This window comes from Sphaeramia orbicularis, chromosome 15 (genome assembly GCF_902148855.1).
Source record: "Sphaeramia orbicularis chromosome 15, fSphaOr1.1, whole genome shotgun sequence".
Lineage (NCBI taxonomy): Eukaryota > Metazoa > Chordata > Actinopteri > Kurtiformes > Apogonidae > Sphaeramia > Sphaeramia orbicularis.
This window is the reverse complement of record NC_043971.1, coordinates 42,533,389-42,551,883: the sequence shown is the minus strand read 5'-3', so window position 1 is coordinate 42,551,883 and position 18,495 is coordinate 42,533,389. Positions and strand designations below refer to the sequence as shown.

At 35.9% G+C, this 18,495-nt stretch overlaps 1 protein-coding gene across 1 annotated transcript in view; it reads right to left on the bottom strand.

The window, feature by feature from the left end:
• The window catches only part of bean1 (brain expressed, associated with NEDD4, 1), an 88,528-nt gene extending 74,690 nt beyond the window's left edge, over positions 1-13,838 (bottom strand). The window contains exon 1 of the mRNA XM_030156902.1: positions 13,255-13,838. The gene's annotated coding sequence lies outside the window, so the exon portion shown is untranslated. The remainder of the gene's footprint in view (positions 1-13,254) is intronic.
• Positions 13,839-18,495: the final 4,657 nt, after the last annotated feature.

Below are 18,495 nucleotides of genomic sequence, written 5' to 3'. Positions count from 1 at the left end.
TCACATGTCACCTCCTTAATCTGGATGAATCTGAACAATTTAGTCCCTCACTTCCTGTCAGTGGACAAAACGTGCACAGCAGCATCACTGTGTGTGTGTGTGTGTGTGTGTGTGTGTGTGCGTGTGCATGTGTGTGTGTGACTCGTGAACCTACGATACATTCTGCTTTGTTGTTACATAACTGTCCCTGCTCACACAGACAGAAATTACAGACAACACACTCTGGCAGCTAGACTGAAATATTCCTTTCCTTTAGTCTACACACACACACACACACACACACACACACACACTGAGCTGTTCTCACCCCGGTCTTGTCCTGTGGTGTGCAATTTCTTTGAGATAGAGTGAACACAACTCCCAAGATCTAGTATTTGTGTTAACTCCACCAGGACTGCACCGTGTACATGAAGTGAGGAGCAGCAGAATGCTATTCTTCTAGCTAGAGCGTGGATATATTTACATGTTTCTACCAGCAAAATTTGTAAAATGTAAAATATGTTTATAATGAATGCATGGTACCAACCCAACTACTGAAAAAACAAAATAAAAAAGCCTGCAGGAAATTCACACGTTGAAGTGATTAGAGGTAATATTTAGTTGGATTAAACTTTTTGTTGTTATATTATCTATAATTATGCCACAGCTCTGAACCACTGCAAAACTTTGAGGATGCATTTGGGGAATAAAAGCATAGTATACATAATGTGTATAAAATACTACACACATTCCAAACATTTTCAAAACACAGTGATACGCATGATTATTATATTCACAGATGGTCATTTAAGCAGCTGTCTATTAATAAAAGTACAATGAAAGACATACTGGAAGCGAGGAAACTTGAACAAATTCTATAATAAATGGCAAGCGGTTATGGACTTTTTTGAGACGATGTAATTCCCTTCCTCCTCCCCTTTTTTTTTTTTCCTTATTCTTTATTACTTACTTATTTATTTATTTTCTTATGTTTATGTCACCAGTTTAATTATTTTATCCAGACAATGTCTTAGTATTCCTTTCATTGTATTGTTTGTCTGGTTTCATTGTTATTTGTTACTAAAAAAATATGCAAATCTGAAAGTAATGGTGTTTACAAACCTGGTTAATGTTGACATCAGTGTGCCATGGTGTTGGCATGTACCCTTTGTTTTCTTGTATGCACATCAATAAAAATATGAAACAAAAAAAAAAAAAGACATACTGGATGGCATTGTGAAGCAGTGTGTGACAATAGGACAGGTAATGTAATAAAGTTTTATCTCATTACATTTAGTGATGTATATTCACGCCATTTTATTCAAGTGAACATTAGTTAAAGTAATGTTAAAGCTTAACAATAGATGAGTAGTCTTATCCAGAGTGCAATTTGTCAAAAAAACGTAAAGGGGGGTGATTTTTTATTTTTTTTGTCGGGATGTGTGGGGTGTGTGTGTGTATGTGTGTCCTAGGGATGTAACGATTACCAGTATTACGATAAACAGCGGTAAAATTACAGACATTTAGTATTACCGTTAAAATTCTAATTATCATGATAACCGTGTTTGATTACCGCACTTTTCCGGAGAAAACGCCTATGTAAAGATCTCCTTTTATGTCAAATATTTGAGTATAGTTTGAATTTATTACAATTTTGATTTTATATGCCTAATATTTGGAACCAATATTCACTTTTAAAGTCTTTGAAAAGGTTTGTTAAGCCTCTTTGTGTTATTTATGCAATAAATTATATACATTTTTTAAATCAGATTGTATATTTTTTTGTGGTTTTTGTCCTTTTGTGTTGATATAGTAGGTTAAAGTGAAAAAAATAATAAACAGATGATATAAATGGAGTTGTGCTGAAAAAGAACATACCATACATGGGTAGAGTAAACATTTGTTTATATAGTATATAAAGGTAAAATCAAAAGGACTGAAAAACGGACAAAATAGGCTCAGACAACTAAGGGTTAATATTTGAATGTTTCTGCCAACAGAAGGTACATTGTACCAATTATTTTATTTGGTTGTTTTTTTTTTATTTTTTGTTTTTTTTCAAAATATAATTTAGTTTAATTATCTCAGTGTATGTATCAGTATTTTTTGAACATTTTGAGCACAATTTCAACAATACTGCAATAATAATGATAACTGTGATAATTTTGGTAACAATAACTGTGATATGAAATTTTCATATCGTTACATCCCTAGTGTGTCGATAACTAACGTAACTAACGCTGGCGTGAAATGTAAGTGAAACTTTACATACTTTCAACGTCCAACTCCCAGGTTCTATTCCTCTAGTATAAGGATCTTACACAAAATTTTTACAACTTCTAACCTGTATCCACTGGACACACAAATGCTGGGCCCCATGAATTTGTCACGTTTACCCCCCCTTTACGGTGCCCCAGTGCATGGGGATGTTCATGAATTCTGAGACTGCCGACAGTTGGGTTCAGGTGAACGTTAGTGACAGTAATGTAGGATATAGGTGGAAGAAAACTGTCACAACCTGCTTGTTATTTCAGTTGGTTGGTTGCCCCCCCCCCAACGATGAAATTCATTGAGCAGAGGTAGAGATGTAAAAATTAGAGGGGGGGTTGCTCTCCCCAATCCCCCCAACAAATCGCACCCTGGTCTTATCTAACATAAAGTTTTATATTAACATTAAATTACAGTAGATATTAGCTTGATGATGTGCATAACCATTACATCATTACTGACATATATTTGTTTTTTGAAACAAAGTGGAAGGTAAATAGTGGTTGGGACAAAATATTGCTCTAGTAGAGTACTATTATGATTTACATTAATGTAGAAAAGTCCATGAGGTTTGTTGGTTTAGTACAGTTCTAATGACACCACATAAGGATTTGTCAGTTTCTGTTTTAGGATCCAGTCTGGATATATGTGAAGTATGTACAGCAGTCAAAAACAAAAGACTCAGGGAAAAACAGCTTCTATAAACTAAAGTGGTCGTATTTAGTGTGACCTCCCTTTGTACTTAACATGTCTTTAACCCAGTGTTTTTCAGCCTTGGGGTCGGGACCCCACGCGGGGTCACCTGGAATTCACATGGGGTCACCTGAAATTTCTAGTAATTGATAAAAAAATAAATAAATAAATTAATTAATTAATAATATATTTTTTAAATGATTCAATAGATATTTAATTATAATTAAAATACCACACATTTTCCTAATAAAAATCAAGTTTAAATAAAATGCTGGATATAACATCTGAGAAGGCATATCTTGATTGACCCGATCATGTGACTGCATGCGTTACTGTGCTTCAACCTGCCCGCACACAGTTGCAGTCAGAAAACCAGACCGAACAGAGAATGGAAACATTTCTTCACCCGCCTGGCCCCGCTAAGACATCTCCAAGAGAAAAATATCTCCGTTTTGATTGTCTGGGGTTGCCAGAAATTTGTGATGTTAAAATGGGGTCACAAGCCAAAAAAGGTTGGGAACCACTGCTTTAACCCATTTGTTCAGATAATAATAGATTTATTGCATTAATTTTCTGTTTTATACTAACATGTCAGATGTTTCTAACTGTTTGTGCTGCTTCTTGTCATGGGGTCAGGGGTTATAATAAATACTGACTTTAACCTTTACAACCCATTTATTTCAGTCTTTGTGTCTCTTAAGGCTGTGCACATATTTCTTGTATTTTCATGCTGTATGTTCATAAAAAAGAATGAGAAATAAATATGTATACTGGCTAAAATTTTCTTAGAGGTCTTATTTATGTCTTTGTGCATAAGAAATCAATATAAGTGAATCCCCAAAGGAACTTTGTGTTGGTAAATGCAGGTTATGCAAATTTACAGGATTTCAGTTCTGTTGAAACATGTTGATGGTCATATGAACTATGTTTTCAGCTCAAAAATGTCCAATTTCACCACAATTAATGCTATATTTTCATGTCACAAATGGCCAAGTTATATTTTAACTGAATTTACCTGAAAAACAAATATTCTATTTTTTTAGATTCCCCAGTTTTTCTTCCAAGATTCTATCCTACATATCACATGTTTTATTTTTACAGGTTGCAATATGGAGTATGGTGCTGATCCATCCTGCTTATGTTACACAAATACATACATTAAGAATGTCACACGTCATTTTTTAAATCAACAGTTTTCTAATAATAAGCATTTTTATAAAGAAATAACAATTCTATATTGTTATTTACTCTTTAGTATGATGATAAACTATACAATAAATAATTCTGGTACTAGTTTTTGCAAAGGGATCTTTTGTGGAAACAGTGACATGGCTGCCGAGCATCAGTATGATGGGATCTGTGACAACCATGTCACATCCGTCCTCTAACACATTTTGTGTCAGCTGTTATTGTTTTAGATCCACAATACTAACATTTATGAATAAGAGGATAATTAGCAATAGTAAGTATATAAGTTTATTACTAATAAAGTACTGGTACTGACCAGAGCATCATGGGTAATGTCACGTCCGTCCACCAGCAAAAGTTTTCACATACACGTGCTATTCAAAATCCAATATTTATGAAAATATAGCTTCCACTGTCAAATAATATCAGTAGTCTGTGCACAAATGTATTCTTTCAACACAGTTCTATGCATTTCTTACAACTTTTTTTTGACAAAAATGGCCACTCATTTGACCCCCTAAGTAAATTTGAGCCGATACTCATTTCAACACTGCTAAAACAACGTAAAGGTGGTCTAAGACTTTTGCACAGTACTGTACATACTATCACTGTATCTTCGACATAATGCCCAGGGTTTGCTTTGTTGAAGGGGATATAACTCCACTGACAGGCGATGAAATAAAACTGGTTTTTACATTGAACTGAAGCACACATATCTCTGTATAACTGCAATATAACCTGCTGTAAGGCCTATTCTAGCACATATTGTTGTTGTTGTGAAATAACAGAAGAAAACCAAATGCATGTCACATGACTTAATAAACCAACATGAACATAAGTCACAGGGGATCCAGATTTTTTTTTTACACTTCCATGCAGTTTCAAAATGGAAGTGATGTCATTTCTCCACAGACTTGAATTTTCTAAAACTTGCCAACGGGAGACTACTGCCAATTTCTGAAAACCACACAGAAATGTCCTCAGAGAGAGTTTGGTTAGAGATGAAAGGATGCTCAAATTTCTGACTGAACAGGCTGAGCAGTGTAAATACTGTATACTCTTTAAATTTCACATGCAGCCACAGAAGCTCTGCTGCTAATGCTCTGCAAATACAGATGAGATGTGAGTCTGCACAGTTATACAACACTATGATGAACAGAGGATGGGAAGAAAATAGTGTCTTGGTTTCACTGATTATACTCTGCATTGCCAATTTTTAAGGTGATGTTAATGTAAGTGTAGCATACAATAAAAGATGAAACCTGCAGTTGAGTCACTTTAGTCATAGTTATTTTTGTACCTGCTATAACAGCCTACTCTATTTTCTCTTTTTGTTTTTGCTTGAGGACTTGATAAAATGGGAAGAAATATTGCTAAAACTGTTTATTTCTGGCAATATTTTTGTCCTTTCGGAGACTTTGTGTTCTTCCACGCAACACAGATTTAGGAATAAAATAAAATAACAAATATCTGAATATCATGAGGTATGGTTTAGTGGTTTAAAGTGACTTCTTAAATGTTCAGTGGGATGATTTGCGAATTGTTGTGTAGTGCTTTCATGAACTTTTTGTGTTGGGAGCTGGTTGATTTTTGGCATTACCCAACTGCAGTTGTAATGGTGGTATTGCACAGTGAGCCTGTTTATACGACTATTTAGAGCTGAAAGGTATATCATTATCGTATCTATAGCTAGATATGAACATTCAAGATATTAATGTCGAAAAAGCAACGATATAAACGATATAGATTTCCCCCGCGCTTGCCCTGCATGTACAGCTCTGGAAGTCACAACAAATTTCATTTTTCGATTGCCCTTGAATGCACCTGGCAAAGAATCTGTAGAAGTTGGGCTGTAACTACCTCTGTTCTGTGAGTAGCAAATGCATTTTCTGCAAACAGTTATGTTGTCTTTAGAAAAATATAACATGTTGCACTTCAATGCACTTTCAGTGTTTCACCTTCCACCAGCTGCTGCATATATTTGTTATTTATTGGTAAAGGAGAGCTGCAGTAAAATGTTTGATTTGTAATTTATTTATTCGTACTTTATGTTAATGTTGATGACTGGCAGTGAGTTCTTATAAATAAAACTGCACTTTCCACATTCTTTTGTATTATGATGTTTGTATTTTTCTGAAAAATGCTTGGTTTTCACCGAACCCATAGTCATATCGTATCGTATCGATATCGAGATATCTGGCATGAATATCGAGATATGACATTTTGTCCATATCATTCAGCCCTATGACCATTCTCCAATAACTGGAAGTAATCAGTTAATTGTAATAATCAGATCTAAGGCATTTACATGCACATAAGAAATGCGATAATTGAAAAACCCTGGTTAAGATGCTTCAGTCCATTATCGGATTATCGGGGTACGTACATAGTGATGGTAGACTTAAACTTCCTGTTGTCTTCCGCTCACGTTTGACCACATGACTTCTATTTTCTATGATTGTAACTGTGTTTACACATGATGCAAAAGAATAAAATTAATCAGATTAACCTGTATACATGCAGGAAGACATTGGAGAAATCCACGTATGTTAATCAGATTTCTCATAATCAGATTACTGCTGTTATCTGATAAAGCATATCAGATTTTCCTGTTTACATGGTCACTTAAATAATCTGATAACTCTAGAAATCATATAATGATCAGAGTATCAGTGTGCATGTAAACAGGCTCTATGGTGGAGTAATAGAGGAGCAGAAAAGGAAACACTTGGGAGCAAACTCATGTCCTCCACATAGAAATCAGTGTACAGGCTGCTCACAGTGGGAGTTGTTCCCTGGAAATGGAGTTAGGTAACATCAACAAAAGACAGACTCCCAACACAAACATGAGCATGCATGATATTGCACCTTTAACTGAATTTCCAGAACAATTGCTATGACAAATATTCATATATTTAGTAGACCTACAACCTGTGATATTTCTCACATACGCAGCTGTTTTCTGCACTTTATTACACGTTGCACTTTTGTCATATCTGCTGCTGTTTTGTTCCATTATGCACCTGCTCACCTCATAACTGGTACTGTTTTGGACTATTTCCTTTATTGTAAATAGGTTTGATTTATATCTGTCACATTCTATTGCAGTTTATCTTTCATATCATTTATTCATTCTTATTCTATTTTTTACTTATTTTTAAAAAATTGTATGGTATTTCATTTGCCAGGTGAGAGAGGAAATAATATCTCAGTTCTCTGTATGTCCTGTGCATCTTTATTGACAATAAAAAAAATCTTTGAACAAAAAATTACGTAAAGCTGGATAAAAGCTCCTCCCCGTTTACAGAGCTTGTAATGCAAAATCAGGTAATGGTGGTGAGAAAATATATGCAGCGACGGAGGGTCAGCAGCAGGTTGAGAAAGAGAAACTGAAGGAATCAGGTATTGCCTGTAGCCAAAACAGCACTCCATCATTTCTTCATCTCCCTTTCGGGTATTTCCTACCTCTGAAGCTCTCTTTCTCTGTGTCCCTCTCTCCCTCCTCTCATCCATCTCCTCCAAACTCTCAGTGACAGTCTATTTGGCCCACAAAGCCCTGTCATCCATTCAACCTGTCAGTCCTGGCAACACTACCAATATCACACAAACTCATGTTCATAGCGGACCCATGGTTACAGCATTCATCCTGTTGTTGAAAGCCCGTGGGTTCAGTTCCCTGATGGCCTGGTCATAGACTCCATCGCACAGCGAGAAGGTCAGCAGTTCAGTTCAACCAGTGCTATCAGTATTTACCCACTTTCACTGTATTTAAAAGGTCGGGAGTGTGAGATTTAGGAGTATTCAGAAAGATCTAACAGCAGAAATGCAATAGAATTTTAAGAATTATGCTGTCATTAATGCATAATCACATGAAAATGAGAATCTATGTGTTTTTTAAGAACCTTAGAATAAGACGTTTATATTTATAGAGGGAACAAGTCCATGTTTCTAAAGTAGCTCAGAACAGACCTCGTTCTTCAGGATTATAGTGGGTGGCATTCATTACAGTCACTGATGATGTCAGAACATTATAGATGACAGTCATGCACCTTTGGATGATAACTATGTCTCCTTATCATCCCCTTACACATATGAACAAGGGATTTCTGCTTTTTTGCTGTCACCATAGGTGAGGTTGGGGGGTATTCAGCATGATACAAATTTTCACCTCTACTGCAAGATGCTAAATATCAGTGGAGCTTAAGTGATGTGTGTGTACTAATACTTAAAGTGCTCTGAGACTGGTCTTGGAATTGATATCAAGGGCATTTTTATGTAGCCTCGTCTCAGTTTTGGACAAAATTGCCGAGACTGTAGATGTAGGGATATCGTTCAATATCAGATTTTTTAATGTATTTAACATCACTACTATGATTTAATCTGTAGTATATTTTTTTCAGGCGTAAATATTTTGCCAGGGTTCTTTCCACAGGCTGCCTCTTTCTTCTTCCAACTAACTGGCAAAAGGCATAATCTCACCATTTATACCAATATGTAATATAAGAAAAACTATGAAAACATGTGTATGTTACAGTCCTGGTCTTTTATCCATTTTATCCAGAATTTCTTCTTCATTTGTCACATTTGTTATTTTTGTTTTTGTGCATCAGATAAGTGTTCACATCTCTCCTGGTTTTGATTTTTAAATACTCCAGTTAGAGTGTTAATCCGGCTTTTCTTCAGTAAGCATGAGAATCCAAAATTGATTCCAAGTTGTCTGATCCATCACAATTACATGCCTCCAAACTTGAGTTTTCTGACTCATGCTGGCATGTTTTTTGCACCAGCGGTCCAAGGCGTTGCTTCATTTAATGATGTTAAAATCCCTATTTGTACTGTCTGTAGAAACAACGTGCAAAATATGTTGAAACATATTTTTAAACAACATGGGCTTAAATTTTGAAAATGCCTTGTTCTTGACATTCTTCTCATAAATGTCAACCCTGACAGGAAACTTTGAAAATTGGCAGAATTCATAACAGACTAAGCAGATGTTCTTTTAGTTTAGACAAACAGATGCACTGCATTGATGTTGAAAACACATAAGTCTACATTTTTCCACACAGAAAATTAATCAGGAATCAATAAGAGGATCAATAAAGAATTGGTCCAATGAGCAGAATCTGTAATGATATTGATTTCTAGAAAGTCATATCGATTCCAATTCTTAACCTTTAGTCACTCAGTCTATAAGAAATTCAATATTGATCAGACCTCTCACAGTTCAATGGAACACCATAATTTGTGTCGATGAAGGCCAAACATTATCATTTATTTCTCTCATAGCTGTCGGTGTTTTGTCTTAGCCAGCCTATAATCACAGTGAACAGTTAAGAACTTAATTCATGTCAACCTTTAGCAGTTAAAGCACCTTTTTTTTACTAAGGTTTTTGCATTCGGAAAAAGCCACAAGCTGCTACAGATGCTCCATACCTTTAGATCTAAGCGTAGTGGACAAAAGTCTTATTGAATTTGCTGGGATTTAAAGGTTAAGATTCTGAAGTCAAAGGGCTTTTTGTAGTCGTTGACCTTCATAGCTGCGTGGACAGAGAAAGCCACTTACACAGATAACCTGTGAAAGGGTTTTGATCTTGTCCGTGGGGATCTCTGTGCTTAGATACAACACAGCTCAGACACCATGAGGATCGTCAGGTTAACAAAGCATGCATCAGTCAGATCACAAACATCACATCATCTTATATTCCCTTTAATTCATTCATTTGTACATTAATTTTAGGAACTTCTTAGTCCTCGAGAGGTTCACAAAGGTGCAGTAGCCTGCACCAGTGACCAACAGGTGAACACCCTGAATGTGTCACCAGTTCATCACAGGACCAAAACATACAGACCTACGCGTATGTGTGATTTAGACTGACCACTTAACCCTATGAAACCATTTGTATCATATTTGCTACAACAGGTTTGGAGACCTTTATTGTATCAACAACATCAACACTTTCCTTAAAAAGTTGTTTTATATGACTCGATACATGTTTTCTGTCCCCTGGTGGATTATCATCCCACTACAACCAACAGAAATGCTTTTATTTTTTCCTTTTCAATATGTCAGCTAATGTTATTTCATCCAACACTCATTTTGTTGGAAAGTCTTTGGTAATTTTCAAAAAGTAACGTTAAGAAAAACACTTACATTGTTATTTGATTGAAAATTTAAAAAAAACAAAAAAAAAAAACAAAAACTGAAAAATACTGAAATTATGGTGCCATTCAAGAGAAATAAAAAGACTATAAAAAGTTTCATGTAAAAAAAAAAAAAATGCCTGAAATGTTCTATATTTTCAAAATGTTACTAATAACATTTATTTTTGTATCTAAAGTTAACATTGTGAGCAAAAATTTGCCAAAAAATGCCCAATGTATCGAATGTGATACAAAAAAATATCACAAACAAAATGATAAGATGTTGGTAAGATGTTTTGTTTGGATTCTGTTAAAAGGGCTAATAAACATTTCAACCCCCAAAATTTTGAATTTTGTGTCTAGTTTTTAATGGGTCAGGTTTTACAGAGTTATGGTATGGGTATTTGAATGGTGGGAGGAAGGTGGAGTACTCGGAGACAACACATGCAGACACGAGGGGAACACACAAAAGGCCAACACTGACACTGGGAACAAACCCAGGACCGCTGCTAACAGTGTCATATCCCCTTTAACCCTTTACTAAACAGCTGTATTCATTCACACATAAAACCATTACCATTTTAAGTGCTGCTGTTCAAAATAAACCTCCATCTGCTGCAGCTCTGAATCCTAAAGCTAAACATCTGTCCTGCAGAACATGTATGGAGCATGTATTAAGGCAGTGTTTTTCAACCTTTTTTTGGCTCATGACCCCATTTTAACATCACAAACATTCAAAACAGAGATATTTTTTTTGCTAAAATTAATTTGTTTTTGATCATGTAATAGTTTGCTTTGCTATGTCACAAATAAATGTTAATTTTAGAGGACATTTAGTCTATATAATGTATAGTATTATGGATGGAGGCAGAAAAGCCAGGTGTAGATTATTGCACAAAGTGAGAATTTTATTTTCCTTGGTCAGGATATGTGCAGTCAGTCCAGCTTGGATTTACAAGGCTGACAATTAATACTGAACAAACAAGAACTCAAACTATGAATTATGAAAGAGCTGCAGCATCTGAAACTGACCACAATGAACATTTGAAAGATAAACAGAACCACAGTGCTTCAGTTTCAGCTTCACAGTTTGTCATGTCTTTTAAGGATTGTGATTGTCTCTGTCAACTCACAATTTTTTTTTAATCAATTACTAAAAAATTCAGGCGACCCCACGTGTGGTCCCGATCCGAAGGTTGAAAAACACTGTATTAAGGGCATTTTCACCATCTTGCTTTAGTCTAACTTCTTGACCCATATGGATTCATTACATCACCTGCAGCTGTTTGGATTTCCTCTCCTTTTTTGGGGCTAGATGTTATTATATAACACTACCAGAAATCACATGCTTGGTAATCTAAGCGATAAAGTAACCTATTTTTTTTTTTTTTAATAAACATTTGGCCTGAATTCCTCTCCTCACTGTTACTGTTACTGCGGGGTTGGAAGTCTACTGTACTTCAGTGCTGAAACAAGAGAGTTAAAGCGTGTGGGAGGAAAGCCTGGGAGGAAGCAGAGCGAGAGAGGAGAGAAAGAAACCTTTCCAAAAAACCACTTGAACACTCCTACAGTATTTCTATGGGGACCTCAGAGTGTGTTTGTTAGAGGTATCAAAGTTTATATAGTTGTTTAATACATAGACATCAGTGTAAGTTTATGCTGTTATTTTCCTCATGTGAATCAATAAAAATACCACAAATTTCCCTAACTCCAATAGGTATTAGTTCATATTTTGATGATAAAAGTGGAAAGTACTGTACTCTCTAGCTCACAGGTGTCAAACATGGGGGGCCGGGGGCCAAATCCGGCCCGCCAAAAGGTTCAATCCAGCCCCTGGGATGAATTTATGAAATGCAAAAATTACACTGAAGATATTAAAAATCAAGGATGCTAAAATAATTTTGGGTTATTTCAGTTTAAAGTGGATCAGACCAGTAAACTACTATCATAATATCCTATAAATAATGAAAACTGTAAATTTGTCTCTTTGTTTTAGTGTAAAAAAAGGAAAATTACACAAAAATGTTTACATTTAAAGACTAGCCTTTTACAAAAAATGTGAATATATGAAATGTCTTAAGAGAAGTATGTGGAATTTTAATAATATTCTCCCTATTATTTAATGTTTTGTGTATTTGTAGATCCACTGGGATCTCTAAGTTGTGATTCACATGTATAAATGATAAACTAAGGCGTAATATTGTTAACATTGCACTTATTTTACTAAAGAATTTTCAGGTTGTTCATAGTTGCTCATGTTATGTTCAAGTACAATTCATAGATGTCCACATTTTACTTTTTTCACTTAAAAGTTCTTATCCTATTATTTATATTATTTTACCTTTTTATTTTACCCACTTTCTATCATATTAGGCTGTATGTAGCCCCTGAACTAAAATGAGTTTGACACCCCTGCTCTAGCTGTTAAATATAATATTGATATGTCATGACTATGACGATCAGACAGAGCGATGGGCTTTATTTTGATAACATATTTAAATCAATACGTTATTGTCACCTGTAGGAGCAGTTATGGAAGATATTCTCAGATCTATTCATGCATTGTTATGGGAAAAAAATAAAGTATTACATAACTAATAAAAGTGCAGTCAGTTGCATCTTTTGGGTGGATTTTAACATAATAAACCTTAAAGAAAAACCTTATACAGCTGCAGAATCTGTGTGTGAGTGTGTGTATGATTAAGATGTCTATGAAGCTAAAAACTGAATGTAAATTACCCCAAATCTGCACACTATTACAATCAGAAGGAGTCAAATAGTCTGCATTAATGCACTAGTTTGTAATACCGTGTAAGATTATGTAACCCATCGTGATACTATCATCGTCAAACTCTCTTCCTATCTATCGCCTACAGCTGTGCTCTTCTGTGTTTGCCAAGTGTCCTGCAGCCTGTATTTTTAGTTTTATAGGATCCCCGTGGACAGAAATGGAGGGAGAAAAAACGAGGGAGAGGTACCACTTACTTGCAGAAATGTAGAAATGTGTGTCCCCACGGTGGCAGGAGTCATCTCATCAGTGTCGCTTCTCAGGACTGACAACAGCAACATCATCATCATCATCATCATCATCATCATCATCCTCTCGGTGTGATCAGCATCAGCAGCACCCAGTCCGACGGTCCTCCACTCCTCCACCCCCCCTTCCCTTCCTCCTCCTTCTCCCTCTCTCTCTCTCTCTCTCTCTCTCTCTCTCTCTCTCTCTCCCGGGACTTGGCCCACCTCCTCAGAATAGCGTTCCGTTCAACTCTCGGTGATACCCGAGATTTTCCCCGATCAACACTGAGCCGATCGTCCGAGCATCCTCTTCCTCCTCCACCTCCTCCTCTTCCTCCAACCGCCCCCCGTCCTCACATCAGAAACACGCTCATAACCACCTTCCCTCCCCACACACACACAACCCCCCCCCCCCACACACACACGTCTATTCTTCCTCTTCTTCCCTCATCATCATCCCCATCATCCGCATCCTCAGCATCCTTCAGTCCTGACTCGTGTCCTGTGGATTCTCTCTTCTCACCGTGGCTCTGTCCCCGTCCCGTGTCGCTGTCCCGTGGCTCGTCTCGTGGCTCTGCAGCCCAGTAAGTGTGTCCTGCACGGGGAGGAGAAGAAGCGCATCATCCAGGCGGGCATATGATGGAGAGAGAGCCCTCCAGGAAATCCCTCACCAAAAACAACTGCAGTGAGGCTCAGAGACAGAAAGAACGAACCTATGCATAACATTTATCCCATAATAGTCCACCTCTACACCACTACAACAAGGAGCTGCTGGAGAGAAGAAAGTCACCTCAAAATCACAGCAAAATAAGCTCATAATGGTTCATGTCCTCAAAAGTTAACACACATCACACAGTTAATATCCTGTATATTTGACAGAATGTATTTAAATGATGCTGTGCAATAGGTGGTGAAAATAGTGATAAAATAACAACATCAGTGGTTCCCAACCTTTTTTGGCTCGTGACCCCATTTTAACATCAAAAATTTCTGGCGACCCCAGACATTCAAAACAGAGCCTTTTTTCTTTAATTTAATTTGTTTTTGTTTGCTATACTATGTTGCAAATAAATGTTAATTTTAGATGACATTTAGTCTATATGATGTATATTATTATGGATAGAGGCAGAAAAGCCAGGTGTAGATTACTGCACAAAGTGAGAATTTTATTTTCCTTAGTCAGGATATGTACAGTCAGTCCAGCTTGGATTTACAAGGCTGACAATTAATACTGAACAAACAAGAACTCAAACTATGAATTATGAAAGAGCTGCAGCATCTGAAACCGACCACAATGAACATTTGAAAGATAAACAGTACCACAGTGCTTCAGTTTCAGTTCGTCATGTCTTTTATGTATTTGTGATGCTCTCTCTTAACTCACCATATATTTTTTACAAGTAAGTATTTATTTTTATTTTTATTTTTATCAATTACGAGAAATTTCAGTCGACCCCATTTGAATTCCAGGTGACCCCGACCCCAAGGATGAAAAACAGTCATAAAGGTTCATGTCCTCAAAAGTTAACACACATCACAAAGTTAATGTCCTGTATATTTGACAGAATGTATTAACATGTTGCTGTGCAATAAGTGGTTAAAATAGTGATAAAATAACAGCATCTATATCATGTGTTTCAATTAAAATATCTGTTTGTGTATAACCCAGTGGTTCCCAACCTTTTTTTGCTTGTGACCCCATTTGAACAGGACAAATTTCTGGCGACCCCAGATATTCAAAACAGTGCCTTTTTTTTTTTTTTTTTTTGCTAAAATTAATTTGTTTCTGATTATGTAATAGTTTGCTATACTACGTTGCAAATAAATGTTAATTTTAGATGACATTTAGTCTATATAATGTATATTATTATGGATGGAGGCAGAAAAGCCAGGTGTAGATTACTGCACAAAGGGAGAATTTTATTTTCCTTGGTCAGGATATGTACAGTCAGTCCAGCTTGGATTTACAAGGCTGACAATCAATACTGAACAAACAAGAACTCAAACTATGAATTATGAAAGAGCTGCAGCATCTGAAACCGACCACAATGAACATTTGAAAGATAAACAGTCCCACAGTGCTTCAGTTTCAGCTTCACAGTTTGTCATGTCTTTTATGTATTGGTATTGTCTTTCTCAACTCACCATATATTTTTTATTAGTAAGTTTTTTTTTATTTATTTTTTTCATCAATTACTAGAAATTTCAGGCGACCCCAAGGTTGAAAAACACTGGTATAACCCCTGTCTTGTTAGCCCATCAGGTAACATCCATACTAGAGCCCGATGGGATTTTGGGGCCAATGATAATATCGGGATACCGATATTGGGGAAAAAAAAAAAAGCCAATATATTGGCCGATAACGGATAGATCGGCCAATATATAAAAGAACATTGATATACACAGGATATAATAGTCTTATATTAGATAATGGTGGACATGTGAATGAACAGTTCCATCTTTGTTTATCTCACAAAGATAATTTACACAACTTTAAAATGCTGTATAATAGTCTTACAGTATATTAGACTAATATGTGACCCATGGGGAACCGCAGGTTGTAGATGTGGTAGTTTTTATGCTGGGGAGAGCAGACTTTTGGGAAAAGATGTGAGTCTGTATTTTATGAATAGTGATATAAGAATTGTTTGGTAAATCATTCTTTAAAATATAAGTGACAATTAATATACAATATTGATACCCAGGCATGGATGCAGAATGAAATTGTGAGGTACAAATGCACAGACAGGGGTGGGGGGTGAATAGTTTGTAAGGTGGGGGGCGGATAAGGTCAAGGTCAAGGTCAAGGTTACTTTATTTATACCCGTAGGTAGATTTGTTTTGCAGTCTAGGTGATTGCCTTGGCATTACAACAACACATACATTGAACATGCAAGACAGGCACTTGATCACGCTTACAGACAGGACAAAAAGACAGGACAAAAAGTGTTCAGTGTTCCACCCTTCATCGGTATAGCAGCATGGATAAGTAAAAGAATAAAATAAATAAGATCAAAGAAATAAAAACAAGATGCAATAAAAACACAATAAAAACCAGAAAAGATAAAATAAAAACAATCTGGGATAAAAACCAGGATGAGAACATAAAATTTAAAAATTTTAAGATTTAAAAATTTGAAGTCACAATAATAATAAATAGAGCAAAGATAGCGGTCCGTGCTTGTCGGAGTAGGGGGTATAGTGCCTGTGATTTGTGGGGGGTGAGGTGATTGTCAGAGCGGAAGTGAAAGTGAAACTGACAGGCTTTACTAGTCCTCTAACAACACACACACAGGGGCAGCGACAGAATGTCCGCACTGCAAAAAAGTTAATACATCGGTTACATATTGACCAATGTTGATTAATCAGTGATATGGTATAACCGGGCTCTAATCCATACAATAATAAAATAATTAAATCCAGCCAATAGGAGGAAGTGATCTATGGTTCAAAACCCAGATCAAAACTGTCAAGCAACTAATTTTTGTGCAACTTATAGCCTCGCAAAGCAATCTAGGAGACTGACTAGTATCCATGGTCTTATCTGTGACATAAACATATCAGGAAGAAATGAGATTTGAACTTTTTTCAACATCAAAGAACAACTTAAAGTGGAGGGTTTCTTGTGTAAAAATACAAATCCAACCTAATACGATGCGATATGATACTATACTATACTATACTATACTGTACTATACTATACTGTTACAGATACACTGTATATAAAAGTGTATTTTATGCTTTAAACCACAGTGTGGCACCAAAGTACTGCCTGAGCCTCATCCTGTTGTCAGTTTCACACATGGAGCTGCTTTCTGCCTTTTTAATTTACACTCCTCTATTAGCTTCATATTTCTCCCACACAGTGAGCCAGATAAAACCACAAAGTTCAAAACTGTGACATATGCATCAGAATCTAGTTTTATTTGATTTTAATTACTTCATTGTGTTAAATTGTGTAACTTTAATGATTTTCCTGCTGTTTCCTTAGGATTTCATATGCGTCTAAAGCATTAAAATACATCTTCATTTATTTGGTTTAATTGGTTTCATGATTAAAAAAATGTAAGTTAAATGATAGAAAGTCATGACTATATTTTTTAGATGCAACCCTCAAAGACCAGTGTTATTTTTGTGTCAGTTCCCAAATGAATTTTTTTCTATTTAACTTTCCTTAAGTGACTTATCACCATTAATTGTAATATTATCTTCTGTATTTTGTGCTTTTTCAGTGACAATCGGATATTTTCCTACATTTAATTTTCTAATCATGCCAGTGTTCATAAAAGCTAAGAGTAAAGTGGAGGGTTATTATATCAAAAACAGAGAAAACTGGAAAAAAAAGTGACTTTTTCAGTCAAATCTCTCATTAACTGAAGATAAACCCAGTGTTTCCATCCACTGTCATTGATCCAACTCCTTGGGTTTTACTGGTGAATCAATGTTGGAGAAGATGACAGTGTTTCCACAGTAGCTACGGAGCCTCTGAACGTCCAAATGGGTTAAATCTGATGACCATGAAAAAATGACAAACTGCATTTTACACCAATTATTTACATGTATTAATAGGATTAGTGGATCAACAGGTACTAAACATTTTACATGAGTAGATGGTTTTGGTTGCTGGTGGATGTTTGGGTCTTTATGGGTTGAAATTCACTATATAGACAAAATAACATTGAAAATAAAAGATAGTAGCATAGTTAACAGGGGGCTGGTCCCCATAAAAATCTATAAGAACAAACAATGTATAATATCAATCAATCAATCAATCAATCAATCAGTCAATCAAATTTTATTTATATAGGGCCAAATCATAACAAAAGTTATCTCATGACACTTCACTACAGAACCCAACAGAATCCTCCAGGAGCAAACACTTGACTGGTGACAATGACAACTAATAACTTCCTTTTAATGGGAAGAAACCTGGAGCAGACCCAGACTCCTGGAGGATGTCTGCCTTGACCAGCTGGGGTTAAAGAGAGAGGGTTAAAGGAAGAGGAAAGGAGAGGGGGGGGGTACACTGGGAGGAAGGGGGGGAGTAGGGGGAGACACATGGATACAGTATAATTCTATATTGCAATGAATACCACTGTGATAAATGCTTTTATTTCATCTTATTTTGTTTATACTGTTATCTAATACACTTCCAAAATGTTTCAGATCTTATTTTCTTCAAACTTAACATAATGACTCAAAAAAAATCAT